At 44.9% G+C, this 27619-nt stretch overlaps 1 protein-coding gene across 1 annotated transcript in view; it reads right to left on the bottom strand.

Moving 5' to 3' along the window:
- CTCFL (CCCTC-binding factor like) overlaps nt 1-27619 on the bottom strand; it is a 270522-nt gene that overhangs the window by 60650 nt on the left and 182253 nt on the right. The gene's annotated exons all lie outside the window — the stretch shown is intronic.

The raw sequence follows: 27619 nt of genomic DNA, 5'->3' as shown, positions 1-27619 counted from the left end.
GAAACAGAAAGAGGGAGACAGAGAGAGAGGGAGACAGAGTGAGACAGAGAGAGAGAGAGACAGAGAGAGAGAGATAGAGAGAGGGAGGGAGACAGAGAGAGGGAGGGAGAGATAGAGAGAGGGAGGGAGACAGAGAGAGGAAGGGAGGGAGGGAGGGAGAGAGAGAGAGAGAGAGAGAGAGAGAGAGAGAGAGAGAGGGAGAGAGCGAGAGAGTGAAAGAAAGATGTGTGTATGCCGGGTCTGGTGGCTCAGTGGACGGCCTGTGTTCAACCTCATGGTCACAATTATTTTGTTCTAGTCCCGCCCCTCCCCCACTGACCCCACCCCTACCGGTGTGGCCCTCGGCCACAAACCACACTGTAATTTTGGGCCCTGAGAGTAAGTTTGAGAGTACCCATGGTCTAGGCCATTCAGTGCAGTTTTGGACAACTTTGCAACTTTCTATAATGGGTGTCATTTCTGTGGCAAAGATGGTGTTCTTTCCCCTGCTATCTATATGCGTCGCAAAACACAATAGGGCATATGTGTGAAAAAAACATTTTGCGAGGGCCTAGAGGCCCATAGGAATGAATGGGAAGACATTTGCAATTTGCGAGTACCCATTAGGTGCTCGCAAATTGCGAATGCAATTTCAAGGTTGCAAGGGTGTCAAAAGGACACTCTGTAGCACCCCTGAAATATGTATGTGTGCACCACTCAAATTACTTCATATTTCACTATACTAATTGTCAACACTAATCCTTTATGGATTCCGGAGTAGCGTGCTACTTGCCAGAAAAGCGCTTTAACACCCATCAGGGGTAATAGGTGCTATATGAATGGAAACCTTTCTTCCCCTTCTATCACTCCCCTCTCCTTCTATCACTCCCCTCTCCTTCGATCACTCCCCTCTCCTTCTTACTCCAAATAACTGGCTAATATCCACCACTCAAATTACTTTCATATTTCACCATACTAATTCACCACTAATCCTTTATGGGTTTCCGGAGTAGCGTGCTTCAACACCCCATCAGGGGTAACAAGCGCTATAGAAAATACAAACTTTTTTTCCTCTTCTATCCTTCTGCTATCCTTCCGAATTCAAATAACTGTCTAACCTATCCACCACTTAAAATTTACTTGCATGTTTCACTATACTAATTCAACACTAATCCTCTATGGGTCCCGGAGTAGCGTGCTACTCGCCAAAAAAAGTGCATCAAGGCCTTGTCAGGGGTAGTAAGCGCTATAAAAATACAATTACAATACAATACATGTGGTGCACATACATGCCCTAAGGGCATGTATGTGCGCCACATGGCACTTTGAAAAATGCATAAAAGTGCATTTTTCAAAGAAATCGCACAACTTGGGTGCTTCCTAGATTGCATTTAAGGAATCGCAATTTGCTATTCCTTAAATGCATCTGCAAAATAGGGAATCACAAATTTTCCGATTCCATATTTAACGAGGGCATTTTGGGATGATACATCCCAAAAGGCTTTTTCCCGTTCGCAAACGGGCCGATTCTTAGAATTGGCCCGTTTGGGAACGGGAAAAGGGCTTGATACATATGCCCACAAGTGCCCAACTCCAGCAAGTACCTTCCCCCACCTGAACAGTTTCATGTGTCAATTTTTCTGGGAGGATAAAAGTGTAACGTGTTAAGTTAGCTACATTAAAGCTGCCGAGGTTAGTGGGTGGCTTGGTGCTACTAGATATTTTCTTATACTACACGACAGCACAGTTATGATGCACAATTGGGTGGATCAATGAGAGCCCAGAATGAGAGTAGACATTACTGATGAGATCCTGCAGACAACATACTTTATCTGAATTATTTCTGAGACAGGGTGTCCCAAAGCAGCTGTCCTACCTGGTCTGACAGGGAATAGATGGTGAGGGAAAATGTGGAGAGGGACAAGGTTGGGTGGTTGCTGCCAAGTGGGGCTGTGGCACATAGTGGTGATCAAAATACTGAAGAGAGCCCCATTCACTGCAGAGACTCTAATCTGGTCTCTAAGACCATTTCAAGCACGAATGGGGACGTGTCCTTCCGCTGTTGGTGAGAAGGAGGTTGTGAATGCACTGAAGATCTGCATCTCAATGTTAGGTTCTTGATATTTACAAAGAGGAATGGACCAATTTGGGGTGGAGCCAGGGCACATCCTGCAGTCTGCAAAGATATCCCACACAGCGAGGCCCATCTGGAATAATTTTCGGAAGGCTCCTACAGAACATGCAGTTATGCAAAGGATTTTGGACTTGGCTGGTAGCAGACGGTTGATAACTCTGCTGTTTGCTGCAAGATAGAGGTGGTGAAAAACAGAGGGCATGGGATAGGTGGGCGATTGACTGTCTGGAGGAAACGTCTGACTCAGATTAGAAAAGGGAATGTCAACAAATGAAAATTATATCCCCTAATGTCCAGTTTAAGTTGACACAATTTCACTATGTACACCAGACATATCTAACACCTAAGAAGATTTCCATGATACACCCAGGCAGATAATCAGCGTGCACTAGGTGAGGGTTAAGGGAAGCTGATTTCCTGCCTATGCCGTGGGGATAGCCAAAGATTGAGGGTTTTATAGGATAAACTGATGAAGGTTGTACATGAATTAACTGGCATGAAACTGACAAAAACGTTAATACATGTCTGCCTAGGTACTATCGACACAAAAGCACTGTAAGATGAACCTTTGGTCGTGAGAATTGGGGATGGTTTTGGCAAAAAGAACAATAGCCATATATTGGGCTTCTCCTGATCCCGTCAGGGAAGCCCGCTGGAGAATAGACTTAACTGAATGGGCCCTAGCTGATTAACAACAGAAGAGTTCAAGAACAGATGAGAAACAAACTGAGGTTTTAGCAGAATAGGCAGAGATGCTATCTAAAAATGAACCCTCCAAATAACAGACCGCCTTGAAGGGACAAAACCTTAAGGATAATAGTTTTGTTTGGAATATTGTATATTTAGATACAACAAAAATTAATGCAATATAAATGTAACCACATGCTTGTCTGATCAGGTCGGTTGATGTAATTGTACCTCTACTCTGGTGTGCCAATTTAAACTGTACAGAAACCTCAGTTAAAAAAAAAGAATTTCAAAAATTAGAAAAAGACGTCTGCAGAGATACTGGCCAACAGCTGGATCTTTTTACTACCCCTGTAAGGATCGACAAAGGTAGAAAACAAAATGCCCCAGGGAGGCCTTTGTTTATCTAAGAGACAAATTGAGTGAGATGAGACTGCTCTAAAGAAAAGTGGCATTAGAGTTTCTTGCATGTCAACAATAGTTATTGGGATGAATGAAGCCTTAGCTACGGTAAATTACTGGTAATTATGTCAAATCTCTTTTGATTAGATTGAGGCTTGGTCCTGTGTTATGCTGTCTCTCTCTTTGGACTACTGTTGTTTCCTATAGAGTCTGTAGAGACCTATGCACTTTCTTTTAATTGTTACATTTTACTTTACGCTTCACAAGACAGGTTTTATCCCAGTATTCAATGAGTCCCAGTAGGTCACATAACCAGGCATTGTAGATTTTCTTTCTTTAGAATCTCCACTAATGTGGTCGGATGTTTACTAAACACAGCGGTAAAAATAACCGAATTATTTTACTATAAAATAGATTTTTATCCAGATTATGACAATAGGGTGTTTTTAATTTACATTGTATTTATGATAGTAACTGCACTCGTCTGAAATGTGTCTGATTTATCTGCTTCTATATTTTATGTATACTACATTTAGAGTTTTTTACCCTTGTAATCAAATTAACAAAAATAAACTATTTGATTGATCAATGTTGTCTCATTAGTGTCAGGTCATATTAGGCGTGCTAGAAACATTCCAATCCTGTCCCTCTTCAAAACATTTCCTCACCATGTATTCCTTGTAGCTTAGGCATCTCAACCTATCGAGGAGTGGCACATTTGTCTTTGCTGCCTTATTAACATGAAAGCCCACTAAGAGCTCTGTGTTAACTCCTTGAATATCGAATTATGAATTTTATCACTGGCAAAACCTCATCATTCCTCTACACAGTCATCTAGCACACTCCTAAGAAAACTCTCTTAATCTACAGCTACGTGCTGTCTCTCATACACAGCTCTCTCTCCTCAAGGGAACTCTTCTTTGTTGATGTTTCTGAGGGATGTATGACATTACAACGCATGCTTTTACCACGCATGCTTTTACATCGCAGTTTTTACAACGCATACCATTACAAAGCATAGCGCTTTGGGGTGCTGGATAGTGAATAGTTTAATGTACTATTCCAACTCCAGTCCCCGTGGATAGTAGGGAAGGTGTTGGATAGTAAATTAAATCTATTCCCTATCCTAGAGCGCCCCCCCAGCGCAATGCGTTGTAATGGTTTGCGTTGTAAAAGTTGCGATGTAAAAGCACTGCGTGGTAAAAGTTGCGTTGTAAAGGATGTTTCCCGTTTCTGAGGGGACTTCTTTGTTTGGGCAGATAACCCTTCAGAGAACTTTGCTGAGGGAATTGTAAACAACATGGATAACCTCAGGTATCCCAGCTTCTCTATGGAACAACTCAGGACAGACCTGCACCTACAGTCTACAACTCCTGCTGTGGAATGACCATTCCCTTGTCATATTTTACCCACCATGTGAGATAGAAGCGTGTGCAAACTAATTACAGATCTGCCAGCACTGCCCTTTCCATTGCAGATTAATTGGAAGAACCTTCATAACATCAGTCCATCGTTCCTTAGTATATTTCCGCCAAATGCCTTACAAGGTAACAGCTGCACCTAGCTAACTGGGGCAGTCACCTAGTATAAAATGACAGTAGCCCTTGACCAAACTGCACCACTCAAGCCTCAAAAATCCAACCTAGCAAATATTCAGGAAGAACGTAGATCTCTGCTGACCTCTGACACGCAAATTGGGTGGGTAGGATACTGAAACCTCTATGTTTTAAATCTCAATTCTCCCCCAACAAAGTTGCTTCTCATCTGCACCAAAGAGGCTATGAATAAAACTAAACACTCCTATTACTAATCTATTATTGCAGAATATGAAACCTCTCCCAAATGTTAAAGTCTATTAAGAAATGAACACACCACCACCACAATCGGCCAATTTAAACATAATTTGTAAAGATGATCATTCTATTCCTTTCTTCAATAATAACATCAAGACCAATCTCTCCCACATCTTGAACTGGAGTTGATTGTAAATGGATTGGCCTTCAAAACCCTTGTTCTCTTCCATGATTTCAACCTTATCCTAAAACCAGAGGTAATCAAAAATGTGTTCACCTTGAAACAAACCCAAGGCCATCGGGAATGAAAAGATTATTAACACGAGTCTATTTGTATTGCCTCCTGCAAAATCCTCCCCCATCAACTCACCTGTTCCTCCGGGAACTGCATCTCCAAAATGTTAACATCCCTTCATCATTCCCACCAAGGCTGGTCTGATCCAAGTTCATTCCAACATCAGTCCTTCTTGTTTGGCCAAGGGATTAGAAACAGTAGCAACCTGGTAACATGCGGGACAGCTAGAATCACACTGCATCATTCATGACTTCCACTGAAGAAACAGAAACTGCTCTATGTATTATCAGAGATCACATATTCACTGGCTCAGAATAAGCTTCTGACTGCAATGCCATTCTCTATTGTTAACTTATAAGCCATTCTGTTGAATATTCTCTTACCCAATATCCTCTTCTTTCACCTTTTCATGTTGAGCACTTTGTTAGAACAACACCACATGCCAGGTGAATAGTCTAGAGGACAAAGGATAGTGCCTCATAATCCCTATACTGTGAGCTGTGGGGAAGGTATAAGCCACAATTTGTAAAGGATCAGCAAGGATATGGAACAAAACACAATTTTCATCTTAAAGACTATTTTAAAGACATCAGTCTTCTAAACCCGTCTGATGTAAGCTACAGCATGCTAGGATGGGCAGAACACATGTGCCAGAGCAAGGAAACCTGGTGGGCTATAGCCCATGAACCACCTAAGTATTACATAAGAATGGTGAGCTCCAGATAAAGGTCAAACCTGTGAGTGTTCACAGGATATTTTGTTGTTAGTGGGTTCCAAATCTCTTTTCACCATGAACAGACACACTGAAGAAAAACAATCAGAATATGTTTTAATAGTTTTTTTTATAAAAATCAACATCCTAACCTAGTGCATAAAATGCATATTGTTAAAACTAAATCCAGAATCCTCTAGCATGAAAATATGGAGTCTATCTCTATTCTCAACCACTTCGTTCTCGCCTCTGGCTAAGCTGTCTTAGCACTAAAAGAGCCAATGTGAGTTTTTAAAGTGACACCTCACCCACATATCTTAGTTGAACAACAAAAATATTGTTCTGTGTAAAGAAGGTTGTTGTTTTTCTCTGATCTGTAGTTAGGACGTCCCAAAAGTGAGGGCTGGCTGTGAGATGCCATCCTGTGGCATTCACACCAGGTGTCTACAGCTACTCCTTGTGCAACCTGATTTCCTAGGAGGTCAAAGAGTTCCTCTCTGCCTTTTACTTGTCTGTACTGAGCTTAAATACACTGTTCTCATTATTTTGAAAAGGGTTGGCCATATGGTGAATATTAATCTTGTTGCACTTGCATTATATAGATCATGTGAAGAAATCAATTAATTATTGCTGAACTATCAAACTAGAATAAAGCAAATGTTATATAGCACATATGTGCAAACAACACTAAGGGCCTCATTACGATGTCGGACGGAAACTTTACGCCTGACAACGTCTCGGATTCGGGAACTGACCGACTCGCGGTCGGCGGTACTGCCCGACCGATTACAATGTAACCGGACACTGTTCGTTCGGAATCCCATTGTTCCCTATGGGAACCAGTGTTCCAACCGACAACACAGGTTCCTATGGGGAAATGGGGTGTGTGTGTAAGACCCCGCACCCTGTGACAGGCAACCCACTGTGCCAGCCACACAATGCAGGGTATTACAGGGGGATCTCTTACGTTCCCCCTCGGCCCCCAACCGGAGGCGGCAGGATGAAGGGGGCCCTGCTAGGGGCCCCCAAAGTCACTTTCTGACAGCCTTTTCATGTCAGACAGGCCGACTTAGAAAGGCTGTTGAAATAGACATCGTAATTGGTCGGTCGGAAATGCTGTTCGTAGAGCTGCAAGATGTAGTTCCGACCACCACAGCTTCTCAGAGAGCCAGTCGGAACTGATTTGGAAGGACCGCAAGGTTTACAATCCAACCGCGAACATCAAAATCGGTCGGGCGGATTGTAAACCGACCCAGTCGGTCAGAAGGATTCCGACGCGGTGTAGGAAATTCCTACTGTCAGGCGGAGGCTTTCCGCCCGACATGTAATGAGGCCCTAAATGTCTATCAAATGAGAAATGTGCACTTGAATATATCAAAAGCAATAAAGGATACAAAGGAAGAAAATGTGATGATTACTTCAACACAGAGATCTTTTTTCAGGTAGTGCCTCTTCTCAATATCAATCTAACTTATAAATCTCCAGACACTATTTCATTTTGGCTGATACTGACTTCTTCTATGTATGGTACACATAAATGTAGTTTACATCTTCTATGGCAGTTCTTCACAAACCTTTTAAAACCACAACCCACTTTTTAGAACAACAAACTTTTACAACCCGCATGGCTTTAATGGTCATGAGGTGGGCTATTTTTGATTGTAACTAATGCATCTTTGGCAGCGCTCTGTAATTACAGACATCACAATTTCCATTAGAATGATCACTAAATTTGCAGGGACATTAAGTTTCACTGATAAAACTATATTGTACACAAATGATGACGTGTGGAAATTGGCTTTCAGTGACAATTTGTCATTTATGCATCACCAAATAAAGTGTCTTAATTTGTTTTGATCCTATTATAATCTTTGCCTCCATCACACTTCAACATTACAAAGAAATGCGCTTCAATTTTGGTTTCCTAACTGCGGAATGTGTTCAGTTCATTTACAGGTATTTGTATTCTATGGCAGGGGCGGAGGCTTCTGATTAGGCTTGTTCTTTCTCACTTTATTTTCTCCAGCAGCCTTTCCAAAGGTTCCAAACATCATAAACAAACATCATTTCCCATGAACACAGGGAAAAAATGAACATAGAAAGTGTCCGATCCTCATCATCCAATCATCTGTCAGGACACCTCATATCCTTCTCTGCAGGCGCTCTATCTTCTTTTTTTCTTCGCTGTTCCAGCAGCATTCAAATGAGTGTCTTGTGTTTATTCCTTTATTCCGTGTTCTGACATGACTATAAGGTTCTGTGTGGTAATGTTTGTTAGCGGCACATGCGGCATAGTACGGACCTGTTTTTGGAGTGTGTAGGCAGAGTTTACCACGGGAACGGCTTTCCGCTCCTTCGCGGTCTCCTTCATTGACAGGCGGCTCTGTGCGCGGTGTGGCCTCCCGCCGCTAGGGGACCGCGCGCCCTCGTGTCTCGGCTCTGCGGAGCTTACCCCCTGGGCATCGGCGAGTCGTTTGATTCCGCCTAACGGTACGAGCAGTTCAGACGGACTCGCGCGCCACAGGGGAAGACATGTAATTCGATCACGAGATCGAGAGTGATTGACGCGCTGGGATTTTTCTATACTTGCAGAGCCCCTGCCTGGAACCTGAACACCCTTGCGGCGGGTAAGACCATTTCATCTTAGGGAAGGGACTGGCCCAGGCAGGATTAGAGCCTTTTCCCCTCAGAATAGAGAGGGTGCTGGTCCCAGTGTTGTGTGCAGGTGCCTCTCACGGGAGGTTGGTAATTGAAGGGTTGTGCCCTGCCTTACTCACCTTTTTTTTGTGGCATAAGAGTACTTACCTGCTATTGGTTCACAATGGAACATGATGATTATTATGAAGAGCAGGAAGAGATCATGTACCTCCCGGTCGATGATCACTTCTGCCAGGTGATGGATTCGTCTATTTGGAAGGCGGTGACTAGGGTGGTTGAGCCTTTGGAGAAAAAAATTGATTTACTGCAGGCACAGTGTCAACCCCTCGCTCAGAGGGAAGATCAGTCGGGGCATACAACTGCCCTACCTCCAGGCCAACCTACCGCTACTACTACAGTAGAGCCCAAGCGGAAGCGTTCCGGGGATGCTGGGGTGGACTCGGACGCTTTTGCTCGACTAAAGCAGGCGTTTCTAGACGCTAAGAACGCTGAGCCCCTTAGTAAACCGGAGGAGAGTCAGGCGGGACCCTCTGGGGCTGCTGATGACGTCGCTACCCTTGATCCCGATGAATTTCTCCAGACTTCGGACGGGGACGGTGATGGGGAACCGGAGCGCTCGTGGTGTCCCTCTCAGCCCAGCAGTCCACTTCTACAGATCTGAGCGCGGACATGCCCAATCCGGATGAACTGCTGCATCCGCGCTCCTCCCAATGGGTTCCGGCCCCTAAGGTAGCTGCGTATATGGCGGCTAGGCTACGTAAACCCCTAGATCAGGAAGTTCGTAGATGCCTGCGGGCGGAGTGCCCACGCCCTACTTTGGAGGGCAAAGTGGCGGTTACCCCTGAGATAGATGCTTTAATGTCCACCTTCTTGACCAAGTTTGTGAGGCACCCGAAAAAAGGCATTGACCGCTCATGGCGAGCGTGTCAAGATAAGTTGTTAGACGTGTTGAAAATTAGTACAGTTTGGTGAACATTATCTGCGCCATCTTGCCTCTTCCCCTGATGCCACACTTTTTCGTGCGCGCCCGCCATTTTCTAAGATGCCCCGATCAGAACGAACCCTTTTGCATGCCGCTGGCCCCTGACATAGCCCTTCGCCTTCACTAAGCCTGCACGCTGACCAACCCCCCCCTGCTTGCACCTGCCTTGAATCATAAACCCCCTCTTCGGCGCTGCTCTGCTCCAGGCCCTCATCCTGTTCCCAGCGCGACTCCTCCCTGCTTTCCTTTCATGATCTCCGGCCCTTAGATGCAAACCCCCTTTTCCCCCGTGTGCCCGTTTTGTCCTCCCCGTTCCCAAGCCGACACCCAGCTCTGCCGATACCATCCTTGCCCCTCCCCGTACAATAGAAAGCTTCCCCCATCAAAGAATCCCCGGGTTGATCAAAGCCCCCACCCCATGAGACCCGATCAAACCCCCCACATTCCGTGAATCGGCGGATTATCCAGCTGCGCGATGCTCATCACCTGTTGTGACTAGGGTGGGGACTTCAACTGTAAATGTGTATGGGAACGGGCCCAAAGGGGAGTTCCGAGAATGTCTTTTCCGTACATCAAAGCTTTAACATGTATGTGTAATCTACAATAAAGTCATAAATGTGTGTATAAGAGGCCAGGCCTCAGGAATACAGTTAGAGCACCTCAGAACGATACCTTCTGTCCGTTTCGTTGTGTTCTCCTCCGGAGAGAATAAAAAAAAAACCTTGTTTCCTGCTTTCCAGTCTCCAGCGCCTGCCTCTTCATTGATTTAAATAACTAGAGGGTCACAGAGGCAATACCGCCGGGCAACTATCGATTGTCCCCGACCCGATTGAACTTTTTTACAATTGGCGTCCCAAGCGTGGGGCCCATCAGCGACTCGTGGATCCAGTGGGAGAGGTCCCGACGACAGAGTGAACGACTGCAACGATCGGGAGAGCTCTTGCCCAATAGACCCTCGTCTGGCAACCGATCATCCGAACTTCACTAGTTCCGAACAGACCTCTCTCGAGTGATCTACGGTCCTGACTGGGAACCATCAGGAGTGCCGTGAGAAATACGAGAAAAAGAGGACGATCGGGCGCTGGATTCGGAAGACAAGAAACTGTCCACATGGTCCGGGTAAGGTCGTGTTGCCACGACAAGTTGCGAAAAAATTTGTTTGATTGCTTGATTGTTCAAAAATACTAGTATTGCTCGTTTTATTTTTTTTTTTTTTTATTTTGGAGATTCACTGTCTGCAAACGGAGAAACAACAGGCTCTCTCTCTTTGCAAGCAGTGGAGGATAGGTAGGGTAGCAGCCGTGCTTGTTTTCTTTCTCCCCCACTTAATAATTGCTTGAAACTGAACTGTTGTTCGCAAAAATATTGTTTCCTGGAGATTCCCTGTCTGCAAACAGGGAAGTGACCACCCTTTTTGCAGATAGTGAAAAGGGTAGGTAACGCAGATCTTTGCGGACCTACTCATTCTCCCCATTGTTATTTATTGGTCTTTTGGTTTTTGATCCATGAGGTATTCACTACCTGCAAACAACGTAGAATAGAAATATTCTGTCTAGTCTTTGCACCTAGTGATAAGATAGGCAGTGCTGACTTTTTTAGTCCCTCGTTACGAGCCGTCATGTCTGTCTTCTCCCCACTGATAAATAGCCTGTTTAGCCCGGACCGGGTGTTAGAGGTGGACCATATAGCTCCACTAGAAGGCACCCCTAATAAGGACATGTTCATAAACTATGGGTTAGTCACCATAGCTTATAATAAATTATGGCACAGGTATACCGAAGAGAGTCAAGACAAACAGTGGCCACTGGCAGGATCCTTTGACCTTGATAAAATAGAAACGTTAGAAATAGCCCTTCGAAATAATAAGACAACGCCAATTATGCTCGACAGTCTCGGTATGTGGCGCAGAGAGGCTACGAAACGACAGAGAAAAGACGAGGACAAACCAAGTAGAGAAATATACCGACAGGACAACCCCAGGACACCGCTACCCACAACTTATCCCCCGACACTATGCAAAGGACGACCAGACTTAGGGTCAGACCAATGCGCTTTTTGTAGGTATGTCGGACACTGGAAAGCCCAATGCCCGACTCTACTGAGCGTGAGTAAAGGCAAAGGGCCGACAAGAACGACAGACCGACAGTACGAGAAAAGGCGCGAGACAAAGAAGAACCCGACTTACATAGACAGACCAGACAGAACTACCACGTTTGATTATGCCCGATGGCACAGATTTCGCCAGGAAAATCTCAGCGGCATGCTCAAGTTCTCCTAGGTCGGGCAATGTCAAGACGGGAACCCAGCCTCGTTTAAAATTCACAGACGGAAAGAGATAATTATGACCAATAACTGTTTTTATATTTGTCTTGGGTCTTTGTATGTCGTACTTGTACTGTCCCCCGTCTGAGTTTGTGTGTATGTAATGTACAAATCAGGCTAATGCTATAAACAGGCTCAGAAGCGTAGCACGGCGCATGTTATGTACAGCGGTCGACCAGTCGCATAAAAGTGTCCACTGATTGACGGATTTGGACAAGTTTCTTAATCTTCTACGGGATAGGAATTGGAATAGTAACCTGCAGGTATGTTCATTGCAAGATCAATAGAGAATTAAAAGAATTAGAATAAACGCTAACCCTGACTTAACCAAGTGGACATATATGCTTCCCCTTATAGATGGTAAAAATCTGACAACCACAGCCTCTACAATTTATAGGAAGTCTTACGTATAAGAAATCTACAGGTATGTTAAATGAATAGGTTTAAAGAAATAAGATATAGACAAGATGTATCCTAAAATTTAATCCATACCAACGTTTGAATAGCCTTTCTCGTTTAAATAGCGTATTCCACACTAGAACATTGATCCTGTCTAGAAAGTAAACATGGTTTAACACCTTGATAGAATTAGAACATATCAGACTCCACAGGCAACAATTAAATGACAAACTGAATTGGCATTGCTTATACTGTGTAAACTAGCTATAACGCTTCTTAACAAATTCGACACTTTAGGTAGAACCACACTCTCTTCCCCCTAGCTCTTTTCCCGCTACAGAATTATCTCTTTTAGAAACTGAGAGGGGTAGATAATTAGTATTCTATCGGTTCATCGACCTACACAAAGTAGGGCCAGAATCCAATTAAGTACCAGTCCCGCCCCGCCCCTAAAAATATCCATTAGGCCAACGATCCACAACAGGGAACCCAAATCGGGGTTTCCCTTTTAGACCTTTAGGGGACAATAACTTAAACCAAGCTTCTACAATCGAGTCAAACTAGGTTTTGAGAACTTTGATGTAGAGTTAACCTCGAAGCTTTAAGAGATATAAGGCATGTACAATTACATTCTCATTGTTTGTTTATATGTTAGACAGAGCATAATTGCTCTACTGGACAGAGTTACCCTGTATTGAAGATTAGAAAACTAATTTCATGTATATCTATCTTAGGAGATCAATGAGGATCCAACTGTATGACAGACAACGAAAATAACAGTCTTGACAAAGGTGGCACCCAATTACACGTACAACCACCGAAACGCGTCGACGCAAGTTCATGTACAATTCATGCTTTTCCTCCCCGATGTATATAAGATTGTGAGGTTATAACACCAGGGTTGTTTGAAACTTTTATGGTGAATGTACGCTTTGTAATTTTCAAGTCCCATGTTTTACAATTTAGTTTTGTCTGTCGTATACTTTTGTGCAGGTCACAAAATTATAAATTTGTTTTTAATTGTTTTTTAATATTATTTTGAAGTGTTTTGTATGTTATTTTAATGTTTCAATAAACTGTTATGTACTTTGAATTTTGCTCATACTTTTAACTTGTCGGATATAAATTTTACTGTGTCATAGCTAATTCTTGGCTTTTCCTGTACACAACCCAAGGGAATTATTTTGTTTTGACTTATGTACAAATCTGCGTCATCCCTCTACACGTGTTTCCGTGTTACTCGACCTCTGTTAGCAGAAACTTAGCATAAAAGCAACCTGGAAAGAAAGAAATGGTAAAACAAAATCCGTAGACCATTAATGAACTTGAACTTTTAATTTAACACAACAAACAAGGAATAATAACGATAAACTGTAGAAAATGAAAGTCAAACAGAACATTCGCCCCCCCCCCCCATTCTGGAACCTTCCAAAGTAGGGCAGGGTTACGGCTACGCCCAACCAACGGCAACCCATATAAGGCGAGCCCGGCCGCCAACTCTTGGTCAGGAAATCTTAACGTATGGGGGAGCCGGAGGAGAGGCAGGAGCCCGCAGCCTGGGCATTTGCAGGTAGTCCCGCCACATGTCTCCTTGGCCGGCCGCAACGGGCCTGGAAAGACTAAGGTAGTCCCGCCACATGTCCAGAGGAGAACGAGGCACCTCTTCCTTTTCTCTTCCGTCACAGCCGCAGCAGTCCTGGACGGCGGGATGTCCTGCACGTACCTCCACAACAATTTGTCCAAGTTGGGCTGGGAGGGAGAGGCGACGCGGACGAGCCTCTCCCACCTCCACCGAGAGGAGGTTTCCCAGCCCCCGGCCCGACGCCGAACACCCCCAGTCAGGCGATGGTGCCAATACTTCCACAGCACCGAACGTACAATGGTGGCACCCCAGTACTTGCGCAGCACCGAACGTACAATGGTGGCACCCCAGTACTTGCGCAGCACCGAACGTACAATGGTGGCACTTGGGGAACACCGGATGTGGAGAGACCTTCATGCGGGGCGATGAAAAGGAGCGGCATGGAGTGCACCGGGAGAAGGAGACGATGTGAACGAGTCTCCCTCGCCCCCCCCAGGTGGGGGCATCACAGCTGCACCCCAGCTGAACGTCCCGCTTACACAAAACAGGGACCTCTTCCTTTCACTCCGAAGGATCTCTTCCATTCTTGCAAACTCGACGAGAGTGGCCCCTGTAGGGCCTCAAAATGGCGTCTGGATCCGCTGGAAGGCGGGCCCCGGCCACTAGAGTAACTTTGGCCAGCCATATAACTCGAACATTTGTCCCATGGAGCACGAGCCCCCATCTCCGACAGCATCTCCGCAGCCTTGAAGATCATACAAAGGTCCCCGGCGGAACCTTCGGCCTTTGCAGGTTTCCGGTAAGGGACGGCTGCCTTGATCGCCAACGAAACAAACATGACATTGCCACACCTTCTGTTAGCGTGAATTCTAGAACTGCCGAAAAGGACTCTGGTCCAAACTGCCAGTAATGGAAACATTTCCCCCTGATGCTGCTTCCGGACTGTGCCGGCCCCGCCCAAAATGGCGCTGGTATCAATCGGAACTTACGAACACCTCGTGGTGTTCCTTCGCACTAATATAAACTTGATGTTCTGAGATTTTATATGATCCTTTGTACACTTGGCTAGAAAAGACAAGGAGAACTCACACGACGAACAGTATGAAAGGATCCCCGTTACAAATGTTGATTACAAATGTACAATGTATTATATTTTTATAACTGATGTAAACCTCATTTACGACGCTCACGTACGGTATGCATATAGGAAAATAAATGCCCCCGAACCCCCAACCAATTAATAGACGTTTTAGTTACTTACAAATGAACGAGTAAAACTTTCCGATGTTTTTATTGCTGCAAGCGAAACCCCCCACTGTATGCACTTTAGCCATTGCCACGACCGGCCAAATACGACCGCACCCTCATAATCCATATGCTGAAATGATTTTGCAAAATAAAGTCTTTGAAACTATGGACGGGTATTGCATGCTTTATTTTAAAAAATGTGGGATCGGTGGGAAAGTTTTTTTCTGTGCACCCTACTCTGCTCTCTCTTTAAGGTTAAAGGAAGATGGTTACCCAGCCCTGGAGGACGGATCGGATCAACAACACGACACTCCGCCTTCAAAGTACGCAACTGACCCATGAACTCTCGCGTAGAGGAAGACCTTGACTTCCAAGGATGGGTAAAACGAACGGTGTAAATGAGGGAATGTAAAAGGAGGGAGAAATAAAATAATGTAAATATTATAAAGTACCACGTTCCAAAGTATCAGGGGCCCAAGAACCGAAGAACCTTAGAACGCCACAGCGTTGAAAGAGGTTTAAGGACCCCGATAGTGAGATACATCCTTTTGACTAGATACCTCGCACTAGGCACCTCTGGTTTCCTTTTTACGTTTCCCCGCACACGACCTATATGAACACACTACCCCCCCTCGACTCCAGAAACCATATCCCCAGGGACCCTGCCCCGAGGAGGAAAGACGAGTAAGAGGTAAGTAAAGGACTTATGAATCCATGTATTTGAATGTGCGCGAATGCTGTCTCCCACCCCCCCCCTTTTTCCTCCCTCTGCAGGTTACATCAGAGATTACAGCCGAGGTGTGGCGAAGATCCGAAACCTTGCCATGTCTAATGCACGAAACGGACTAGCGCCGCAAGGTGGCGTCTAAGCATGCCTGCAGACTACTCACGTACCGAACAAACCCGAAAAATTAGCACAACCCTGATAAAAAGTGATCACCCTTAAACCAGACCGGACGAATGAACCCATGTCACGTATGATGCGAAACTATGAGGGAATGTGTGTGTGTGACTGAGGCGTCGACCCAACTGGTCGAAGGACCGAGAATGCGAGAAGTGCGACAAAATGGTACCTCCTTTCTTCTTTCCTTCTTCTCAAGGCGCGTCCCCTCTACCCTGTCTAATGCTCAAACTGCATGATTACAAGATCCTAACGCAGACCCGCGAATGCCCTTTACTGTGTAATGCACTAAATAGCCTTTCTTGAATACACTGCCACCCTCTCTGTTGCACGTGTACTATTTAGCCTGCCGTTGCACTCTCTCTCTCTCTCTCTCTCTCTCTCTCTCTCTCTCTCTCTCTCTCTCTCTCTCTCTCTCTCTCTCTCTCTCTCTCTCTCTCTCTCTCTCTCTCTCTCTCTCTCTCTCTCTCTCTCTCTCTCTATTTCTGCACTCCCACTCTTCCGAGTGGTTAGCCCCGAAATTGGCAGACTGCCACCCCTAGCACCCCACCTAATTGGCTTCAAATACCGTCAGTATTTGCACAAAAACTTGTCTTTAATACAATCACCCTGAGACCGCGTCGTTACCTCTCCTTTTCCGCTAGAAGTCAATGAACCCAGGTGGGGCCGTAAGGGAAAGGACAGGTAAGACGACAGAGGTTCCCTAATCTGACCCGAAATAAGGGAACTACATGTCAACGGCTCCTATAGTATAAAACAAGGACCTCAGAATACGCGACCCTCCCCTCCCCGAATTGTCGCAATACCCAAGCCGAAAAAAAAAATGATCACCCCCGTTACCTCCCCTGTATATGTCCCTGGTTGTTTCCCATAAAACCCCTGTCCTTCCTGATTAAGTAATCGGGCTGTAAAAGGTTACGTAGGATCCAGAATGATGTTTTACAAGGTTAACAGATTAGCCCAAGGTAAAGAAATAACCGAAATGAACCCCGTAGTAGTTTAAAAGCAGGATGCATCTATAGAAAGGAGATGTTTTAGTCATGTTCGCCTCTCAGCAAAATACCTGTGTAGTACCATGTTGATGACTCACAGTACCCTTTGTAAATGTAAAACTCTAGAGAACAGCATATCTTCGCCAGGTTCGTCTCACGAAGGTGGGTCACCATCAGATGAACTGTCGTGAACTAATTATGAAGGAAAGTCATAAGTAAATCTAACAGGCCCGTCACCGGTCATTTCATATGCCAGTTGTGAGAACGAGCATTTTCATTCTTTGCCTGGAGCTGGGAGAGAAATAGACTTTTTGATTATCTCCATCTGCAAATTTTCTAAAGACTGTCTTTTCAAACTTGTTTAAGGGTACTGCTGTTGGAGGAGAGAAGGACCGGATGTGGGAGCACGAGGCCTGACTGCAGACTAAGGAACACCTGCGACATTAACCAAGGCGAGACCACGACAGAAAAGAGCTGCAGGACGAGGCACTGTTTTCGACAACATGAGAAGAAAGGGTCGACCTGATGCCCCTGCTTGGTGTCCAGTGCCTGTCGACAAGTCCCCGCTCTCTGAATTCGGTCACATGCTCGCCTATTTGAAGTCTCTCGTTCCCCTAGTTTGTTCCTAATTTGGCCTTGCTCCATCCCCCTTTCCCTCTGACCTACCCTATGGACTGTTTTGTACGCTCTTCTTCCATCTGAACTTTCTGACTATCACCTCAAAGGACACAGGGCGAAAAGGACCTTCCCGGCCAGAAAACGCGAGGAAAGGGTCGTGCCCTGCAACGCAGAACTTAGAACAGAGCTGGACTCGTAGCTCCACCGCCGGTGCTCAACAGCGCCAACGAAAGACCACAAAGAACAATGAGAACTCGTAAAACTTCGAACATTTGACATCCACAATCACCGTTTTTGCTATGCCTCATTTCTCTCCCAGCCGCCATTGTATTGATCCTGCTCCAATCCGAATCTGAAATATGTAATAACCTGCCAGTTCACGTTATGATATGTACTTGCTGCTCGCTACAGAACCGTTTTTTGTATTACATTCCTATGACTTTCCTGCTGAACAAATTTATCAAAGTTTATCAAATAGGTGCACCTCCTAAAAACTAGAAATCTCAAAATGTATTGTTTACAACTCTTTCATCTAGGGTTCCTACCGTTTCCTTTCTCATGCCCACCTCAGTAGAACCGAATAGAAAACACCCAGCAAGATGTCTTGAATATGTTAAAGGGAGGACTGTTGAAAATTAGTACAGTTTGGTGAACATTATCTGCGCCATCTTGCCTCTTCCCCTGATGCCACACTTTTTCGTGCGCGCCCGCCATTTTCTAAGATGCCCCGATCAGAACGAACCCTTTTGCATGCCGCTGGCCCCTGACATAGCCCTTTGCCTTCACTAAGCCTGCACGCTGACCAACCCCCCCCTGCTTGCACCTGCCTTGAATCATAAACCCCCTCTTCGGCGCTGCTCTGCTCCAGGCCCTCATCCTGTTCCCAGCGCGACTCCTCCCTGCTTTCCTTTCATGATCTCCGGCCCTTAGATGCAAACCCCCTTTTCCCCCGTGTGCCCGTTTTGTCCTCCCCGTTCCCAAGCCGACACCCAGCTCTGCCGATACCATCCTTGCCCCTCCCCGTACAATAGAAAGCTTCCCCCATCAAAGAATCCCCGGGTTGATCAAAGCCCCCACCCCATGAGACCCGATCAAACCCCCCACATTCCGTGAATCGGCGGATTATCCAGCTGCGCGATGCTCATCACCTGTTGTGACTAGGGTGGGGACTTCAACTGTAAATGTGTATGGGAACGGGCCCAAAGGGGAGTTCCGAGAATGTCTTTTCCGTACATCAAAGCTTTAACATGTATGTGTAATCTACAATAAAGTCATAAATGTGTGTATAAGAGGCCAGGCCTCAGGAATACAGTTAGAGCACCTCAGAACGATACCTTCTGTCCGTTTCGTTGTGTTCTCCTCCGGAGAGAATAAAAAAAAAACCTTGTTTCCTGCTTTCCAGTCTCCAGCGCCTGCCTCTTCATTGATTTAAATAACTAGAGGGTCACAGAGGCAATACCGCCGGGCAACTATCGATTGTCCCCGACCCGATTGAACTTTTTTACAGACGCTGCGGGGCCTTTGGCGAAACTATTAGATATGGCTGAAGATGCCAAGGCCTCAGGCTCAATGATTGACCCGGACACATTGTCAGGTAGGGCACAGAGGGCCATAATTTTTCTAGGCAATGCTAACGTGGCGATCTCTACTGAGAGACGTCGGTCTATTCTGATCAAGATTGATCCCAAATTGGGGGAACTGGCCACATCGGAGGCGGGCCAGGTTGCAGATGGGAATCTTTTTGGAGATCCCTTCGTAAAAGAGCTTGGCAAGTTCGTGAATACATTCAATTCTCTGGACAAAGCCCAGTCGTCAATCAAACGCATATTTACCCCGGTGTTTTTGGCGCAGCCAGTCGTGGCAGGGGGCGCATGGCTGGCCGTCACTACAATAGAGCCTCCACCAAGCCCGCCGAGTCCCACAGAGGACAATATCAGGACCCCGAAAAATTCGGGAATTTCTACCAGACCAGAGGGTATCCCCGTCGACAAGGTGGCAGAGGCAGGGGAGACGGTGGATACAATAATCAAAGAGGTAAGAGTTCAAAGGGCGACTGGTGTGAGGTTGGGGGGCAGACTGCAATATTTTCTTCACAACTGGTCTTTGCTTACCACCGACGCTTGGGTTTTACAAACCGTCTGTGGGTTTCAAATAGAGTACTCTGACCTGCCCAAGCAACCCCGACGGCCCAGGCCTGTAGTTTTTACCAGAGACCAGGAAGTGCTAATAGACAACGAAATTTCGGAGCTGCTGCGGAAGGGACCAATTACTCGCTCGGTCCTACACCCTGGGGGGTTCCTCAGCAATATTTTCCTGGTGGAAAAGCAGGATGGGGGGTACTGACCAGTAATAAATCTCAAGGAGTTCAATGGATGGCTCATCTATCGCTATTTCAAGATGGAGGGCATTAACCTCCTGCGGGATCTTCTTCTGGATGGGGATTGGATGGTCCGCCTGGACCTGAAGGATGCTTATCTGACCATCCCGATCTTCGCCCCACACAGGCGTTTCCTCCAAGGTCCAATGGGGCTCTCAGATTTTCGAGTTCACCCCCTGCCTTTCGGGCTGTCCTCCGCTCCGTGGTGCTTCACCAAAGTGAGGAAGCCGGTGGTGGAGCGACTCCGGTCGGAGGGTATTCGGTTGATAATCTATTTAGACAACATACTACTCATGTGTCAGAATCCATGCAGATTGATGGCCCAGTTGCAGACAGCGGTGTCCCTTTTGGAGTCACTGGGGTTTGTCCTCAACGAAGCCAAATCCGATCTCCGGCCGGCGCAGAGCATACAGTTTTTGGGATTTCTGATCAACTCCGCGGAGACCAGCTTATCCCTGCCCTCGCGGAAGTTGTCCAAGATCAGGCACAAGCTGAGGCGGACTCTTGCGAGGCCCACAATTCAGTTGCGCCACCTGGCCAGGGTGGTGGGCCTCCTATCGTCCTCGATTCAGGCGATATTCCCGGGGCCTTTGCACTACAGAGCCCTTTAACGTCTCAAAGCCTTCCACTTGAGGAAAGGTCTTACCTATTCGCAGGTTGTTCCCCTCACGGACGAGGCACGGACAGAGCTGCGATGGTGGATCGATAACATGGAGGCTTGGAACAGTCGTGAAATATTCGGCTCCAAGCCAGACCTGATCATAGAATCCGACACCAGCGGGTCGGCCTGGAGAGCTCGCTGTGGCGATGTGTCTACAGGCGGAAGATGGTCGTCTGCAGAAAAGGCTCTCCATATCAATTGCCTGGAGCTGATGGCCGGCTCGTTCGCTGTGAAATGCTGGACGAAGGATGTGGTCCAGAGTTGTGTTCTTCTCAAGATGGACAATGTGGCGGCGGTGCGTTACATCAACCATCTCGGGGGGACTCGTTCTCGAGCGTTGTCCAATCTCGCACGTGACCTCTGGGAATATTGTCTGACCAACCGGATATTACTGTCAGCGGAGCACTTACTGTGAACATCCAATCAAGTGGCGGACTGGTGCTCGCGCCACTGGAAAGATACCAGTTTGTGGCAACTTCACCCGGAAGTTTTCAGGGCAATTGAGAGCCGGTGGGGTCCGTTCTCAGTGGATCTCTTTGCCTCGTGCCTGGACACCCAGCTGGAGCGGTATTACAGTTGGCGTCCGGATCCGGGGGCCCTGGCAGTGGATGCCTTCCTCCAAGATTGGAGCAAGGAGCGGGGGTATGCGTTTCCCCCCTTTGCAATGATCATGAGGTTGTCAACGCAGGTGAGGAGGCAGCAGGCGGACCTGGTGGTAATCACCCCGATATGGAGGTCGCAAGCCTGGTTTCCGGTTCTGATGGAACTTTCCTGGGATTTTCCAATCCCTCTACCCCTCAGTCCCGATCTCCTCAGGGACCCTCAAGGGAATCCTCACCATCTTCTGGCCATGGGCAGCCTGCGCCTGATGGCCTGGAGGGTTACAGGCGACACTGGCAAGTCACAGGCCGTTCGCAGGATGCTGCCACGTTACTCGAGAAGTCCTGGCCGGACAGCACCAATAAGAGGTATAGATCAGCCTGGTCCTGCTGGGTCCGTTGGTGTCTGCGACGACAGGTGGATCCGTTGGGAGCGGACGTTGTCCACGTCCTAAATTTCTTGACCTCGCTGGCAAAGGACGGCTTGGCCTATAGGTCGATTAATACTTTTCGGTCCGCCATTTCGGCAGGACATGTGCCAGTAGATAATCACCCGATTGGTGAGCATCCCTTGGTCCGTAAGTTGTTGTGAGGCATCAGGCTGTCGGTTCCTCCAGAGCCTCACTACTCGGTTCTATGGGATGTGAATAAGGTCCTGAATCTGTTTCGGTCGTGGCCTTCTAATAAGTATTTGTCCAGAAAAGAGATGTCGGCAAAACTCGCGATGTTGTTATGTCTGATTTCTAGTCGGAGAGTCTCGGATGTGAGAGCGCTAGATCTCACAGGTCGGGTTTTTACCCTGGAGGGGGTGACTTTTCAAATTTTAAGACGCCCTAAGTGCAATTCTCGTTTGGTCTCTTACCCGGCTTTTCCTGACGTCCCGAAGTTGTGTGTGGTCAGAGCGCTTAAGGCCTATGAGGTCGCGACAGTAGATGTACGCCCACAGGGTGTCAAGCAATTGTTCATTGCGCTCATGAAGCCACAAGGGGCGGTTTCATCAATTACTTTTGCTAGATGGATCTGTTGGGTCATGCAGGAGGCTGGTATAGATATTTCCCGTTTTGGTGCTCATTCAGTGAGAGGTACAATGGCGTGCAAGGCCTTTAATCTGGGAGCACGGCTCGAGGACATCCTCAATGCAGCGGACTGGTCCTCAGATTCAACCTTCAAGAGGTTTTACTTTAAGCTGATGGTCTCCCTGGGCTCTTAGGTGGTGGACAAGCTTTAAACTAGCCTAATCAGAAGCCTCCGCCCCTGACATAGAATGAAAAATTTCCTAACTGACGTGCAGGAAAGTTTCAATTCTATTAAGGAGGAGGAGGCGAGGATTAGCCCACCCGATGTTCATTTGAACCCTCCCCAGAATTCTTCGTTGGTACGGTGTGTAATCTCTTTATGATATACGTTTATTTCATGAGTTGTTTGGATTGTTTCCTCTGATGAAAAGAGTGTCTTACTGTGGTTTTGTTCACGGGGTTGGTGTTACCGATCTGACGAATTGTCCCTTTGCCGTAGGTTCGGATATGGGCAAACAAGAGTAGAGTAGAAGACTGCCATGAGGGGTCGCAGGAAGAAAGAAGAAGATAGAGCGCCTGCAGAGAAGGATATGAGGCGTCCTGACAGATGAATGGATGATGAGGATCGGACACTTTCTATGTTCATTTTTTCCCTGTGTTCATGGGAAATGATGTTTGTTTATGATGTTTGGAACCTTTGGAAAGGCTGCTGGAGAAAGTAAAGTGAGAAAGAACAAGCCTAATCCTCGCCTCCGCCTCCTTAATAGAATTGAAACTTTCCTGCACGTTAACTAGGAAATTTTGCATTCTGTTGTGTGTTACGAAAAATGACATCCTACAGTTTTTCATTTTACACTCTCTGTACCCCAGCAAGAGTATCACATAATTCACTTTACGTTTGTTTCTCTGACTATAACGTGAAAGGAGTTTGCAAACACCAATCTCCAGGTTAAAAAAATAAGACGCAATTTGATAGAAGACATAGCCTGACATTTGATCACAGTCTTTGAAGCACAGAAAATGGGTAAGATAAATCCAGAATTGAAAGGCATCTTTATTTATTGCTTGGACTTTCATGACCCACCGAAAATATGGTCGTGACCCACAGGTTGGGAAACACTGTACTGAGATACCTTAGCATCCTCTCCTCAAGCAAGGACCAGCCACCTATCTCTTCTTAAGTGATGCTGACTCATTTCAGTATCTGGGTACATGCTGTTGTAAATATATTTTATGGCTCTACCTTTTGATCCTCTGCTCTTGCAAATACCTGTTTTTCTGATCACTACAATGTCCGGGATCCTCTTATTTGCCTGAATATAATTCCTGCTATTGCCCCCAACCAAGACTGGGGCTTCCCTGCAACGGCCTTTTTTGCAATGCCTCAAAGCAGGACATGCCATCTGTTCTGCGTGCCTCACTTCTCACTATATGGGTGGGCAGAGTTGCGACTGAAGTTACATGATGTTACCTACCAGTACTGGATATATACACATAACAGAAAAAGTTTTCAGATCCAGCGTGCCACTTTGGAATATTCATAAGGTGAGGAATCTGCAGACAGAACTATCCATCAGAAACGCTTAATCTGTAAAAGATTAGGATGTGCTGAAACTTGAACCTGTGCTACAAAAACCCATGCAAACACATGTTTGGCGTGCAAATGGCTGCAAGGGATCCAAGAACAGATAGAAGAATATTAGCAAGCCTGCTGAAGCAGTCTTTGTCTAAGAGCTCCCCAGACTTGAACAGATTGCTGGTACCATCCACCACTGGAGCAACCATATTGTTGTTGCAATTAATTGCATCCTTCCTTACTCCAGCATTTCGTAAACATCTTCTGTGATCTAATGCATAGTAAAGTGATCTTGTTATGGATCAAAGAGCAGAGTATATAAGAATGTAATTTTATATAACTCAAATCAAAATAGCAAGTTTAATTAAATTCTGCAATCTAGTGTGGAATATTGAAATCAGTGCAAATCGCCATAATCTGATAGAATGTAACGTAATTTGGATAATCGCCTACAATCATATAAAGTGTAATATAATCAGAGGAAGCATATTCTGTAATCCAATGCAGGACAAAACAATGTTTTCTTTGACGCAACACATGGAAATGGAAATAAATAAAGGGGAAACATCCATTACAACGCAGTCATTACAATGACTTACCTTTACAACGCAACTGTTACAACGCAACTGCCTTTACATCGCATGCCATAACAATGCATGCCATAACAACGCATGTCACTACAACACATGCCATTATAATGCATATCATTACAACGCGTGCCATTACAACTCATTATAAGGTTAGAGATGGAGATTCTTTTAGTATTAGGGGGCTATGGGTTTTGGGGTACATGGGAATAGTAATTTTTACCCCTACACTATCCAACACTTTCCCTACTGTTGCACTCACTGGAGTGGGAATAGTAATTTTTTACCCCTACACTATCCAACACTTAGTAATTTTTACCCGTACACTATCCAACATTTACCCTACTGTTGCACTCACTGGAGTGGGAATAGTGATTTTTACCCCTACACTATACAACATTTACCCTACTGTTGCACTCACTAGAGTGGGAATAGTAATTTCTACCATTACACTATCCAACATTTACCCTACTGTTGCACTCTCTGGAGAAGGAATAGTATTTTTTACCCCTACACTATCCAACACTTACCCTACAGTTGCCCTATAAGTATTATGCGTCTTAATGGTATGCGTTGTAATGGTGTGCGTTGTAATGGAATACGTTGCAATGGTAGTTTAAAAAATGCGATTTAATGGTATGCCTTGTAAAAATCATGCAATGTAATGGTAGTTGTGAAGTAAAGACTGTGTTGTTAAAGCACGTGTTGTAATTGCATGCGTTGTAACGTCATATATTCAAATAAAGAGTAATCAATTTGTGTGATCTGGCACAGGGTAAACACAAAGTTTTTGTTTCCTTCCATTTCAGTCACATTCACAGTAAATTAATCCAAGTATGGTCTTCAATACAGACTCTTGTTAGGTAATGCAAATTGAAATAGACGATGTACTATCCTTTAAACTGGGGTAAGGCACAGGAATTATCATCTCCTTTTCTAATCTGAAAAGTTTAAACCCTGCAGTCAGATTTAGAATGATGTCATCATATTACCCTCACTACACAATCCGGTGCAGGATAAAGTAATCATAGTATTTTTTGTCTGTAACATGAGGAAAGATGCTGTAATAAGATCACTCTAAATTAGGGTAAATTAACCTAACTTCATCCTATAATGCAATAAAAGGGAAATTAAGGAATCTCCATTGGCAATTAAATGCTGGTTTAAGTGTAGTTTCGTCATGTAACCCAATTCAGAAATAGTGTTCTGTAATCGAACGCTGAGTAAATTTATGAGAGGGATCTCTAATGCAGGCAAAGTAATCAAGTGAACATTCGGAACTCAGCCGTTTACCAGTTTTTCATTCGAGAACTTCATCGATAACATTAACGACACGCTACCGTTCCTTAAGAAACCCAGAATTCATATTCTGTTTCATTAGAGGCCAACACATTCCAAACACTTCATATTGAAGGCCCCTGAGGAAGGGACAAGGGTCCCGAAATGCATCGGGCCAACCTTTTTTCAACAATCGTCGTAATTCTAAGAGTTGTCTGTATGATGTTGAATACAACAAATGTACTCTTTAGAACTATTGTTAAGTTCATATAAAATACCAGCCCATATAAAAATGATTTGTTTATAACTTTTGGGTAACTAAAAAAGAAGTGATCAAAAATAAAATGTGTACTTAATGGAACCCACAAACAGAGTAAAGTTGATATATAATGCAAGAGCTTGAATAGGTGGAAATACTATAAAAAGCTGTGCGCCAGGCAGGGTCGTGATATTTTATCACGCACCTTTTTCTCTAAACAAAGTAATCAGGTGAACCATTTTCTGTAATATTACAATGTATAATGGAATCAGATTTAATAATCAAAGCACTAGTCTGTATTAAATAACAGATTACACTGAGTTATCTAATACAAAGTGAAGCAACCACACAAATCTACTTTCTGTTATCTTACATAAGGTAAAAAGATTTTGATTTGCTTAATATCCGGGAAAAGAATCATAATATTAGGTTTCTATAGTGTACAGAATAAATTATTCACAGAAATCTCTTTCTAAAAGCTTTGGCAATAGCAAAGCAATATTCTGTAAAGTTAAAGTTAAGTGGATATATGTCCTGCTGCAATTAAATACAGGGTAATAAAATTTGAGTAATCACCTGTTGTAATTTACTTCAGCGTAAAGGAATTAATATAATCTCCTTTTATAATCCATCGTGGCGGTAGAGTAATATAAGAAATCATAATTTGAAATCATAAAATGGGTACTGTCATTAGATTAATCTCATTTGGTAGTTCACTGCAGGAGGCATAAAATATCCACGTTTAATGGAAAGAAGAGCAAAGTGCTAAAAGTAATCTACTTTATGTGAGCGGTAACTGATCCAAGTAAACTTCTTTTGCTTAATGCTTACAATAGGAGTAATAATCTTTTATTTAATGCCAGGTGAACCACTAGATGTAATCTCCAGCACTTACATGTGAGCTGCACATGCTGAACAGGTTCTCTGTGTGTAAGGATTGATGTTATTGTGTGGCACCTGATCAAGCGTGTGAGGAAATGTTACATGCCAACTACCCCACTTTAAATGTTCTATGAGTGAGTGATGCTGGCACTGCAGCAACTTAGGGTGCACCTTTTTTGTGTGGGGGAAGTAAGCTTGCACTGAAATCTACTTTTTGTAATCGTACATAAGGTAAAGAGGATTTTTGCGTTTAATTTAGGGAAAATTAACACAATATGTTGATTCCCTTATCTACTGGGTGCACCTTTTTTGTGTGGGTGAAGTAAGCTTGCACTGAAATCTACTTTTTGTAATCGTACATAAGGTAAAGAGGATCTTAATTTAGGGAAAATTAACACAATATGTTGATTCCCTTATCTACTGGATAAGGTATTCGGAGGAGTCTCCTTCTAAAATCCAAAGGAATATCAAATTAATAGTCTGTTATCCGTCTGCATTTAAATACAGGTTAACGTAATTTGAGTAAACACCTACTGCCATTTACTACAGAGGAATCTTCTTTAGCATAATTCTTACAATATGAGTAGTCATATTTTTTCTAATGCCAGGTGAGGTAGCAGGTGTAATCCCCTGCATATGCTGTACAGGTGTTCTGTGAGAGGGGGGTGATTTTTCTGCTA

Source organism: Lissotriton helveticus, chromosome 7 (genome assembly GCF_964261635.1).
Source record: "Lissotriton helveticus chromosome 7, aLisHel1.1, whole genome shotgun sequence".
In the NCBI taxonomy this organism is placed as follows: Eukaryota; Metazoa; Chordata; class Amphibia; order Caudata; family Salamandridae; genus Lissotriton; species Lissotriton helveticus.
Note: the sequence above shows the minus strand (reverse complement) of the source record. Positions and strands in the feature narration are given on the sequence as shown.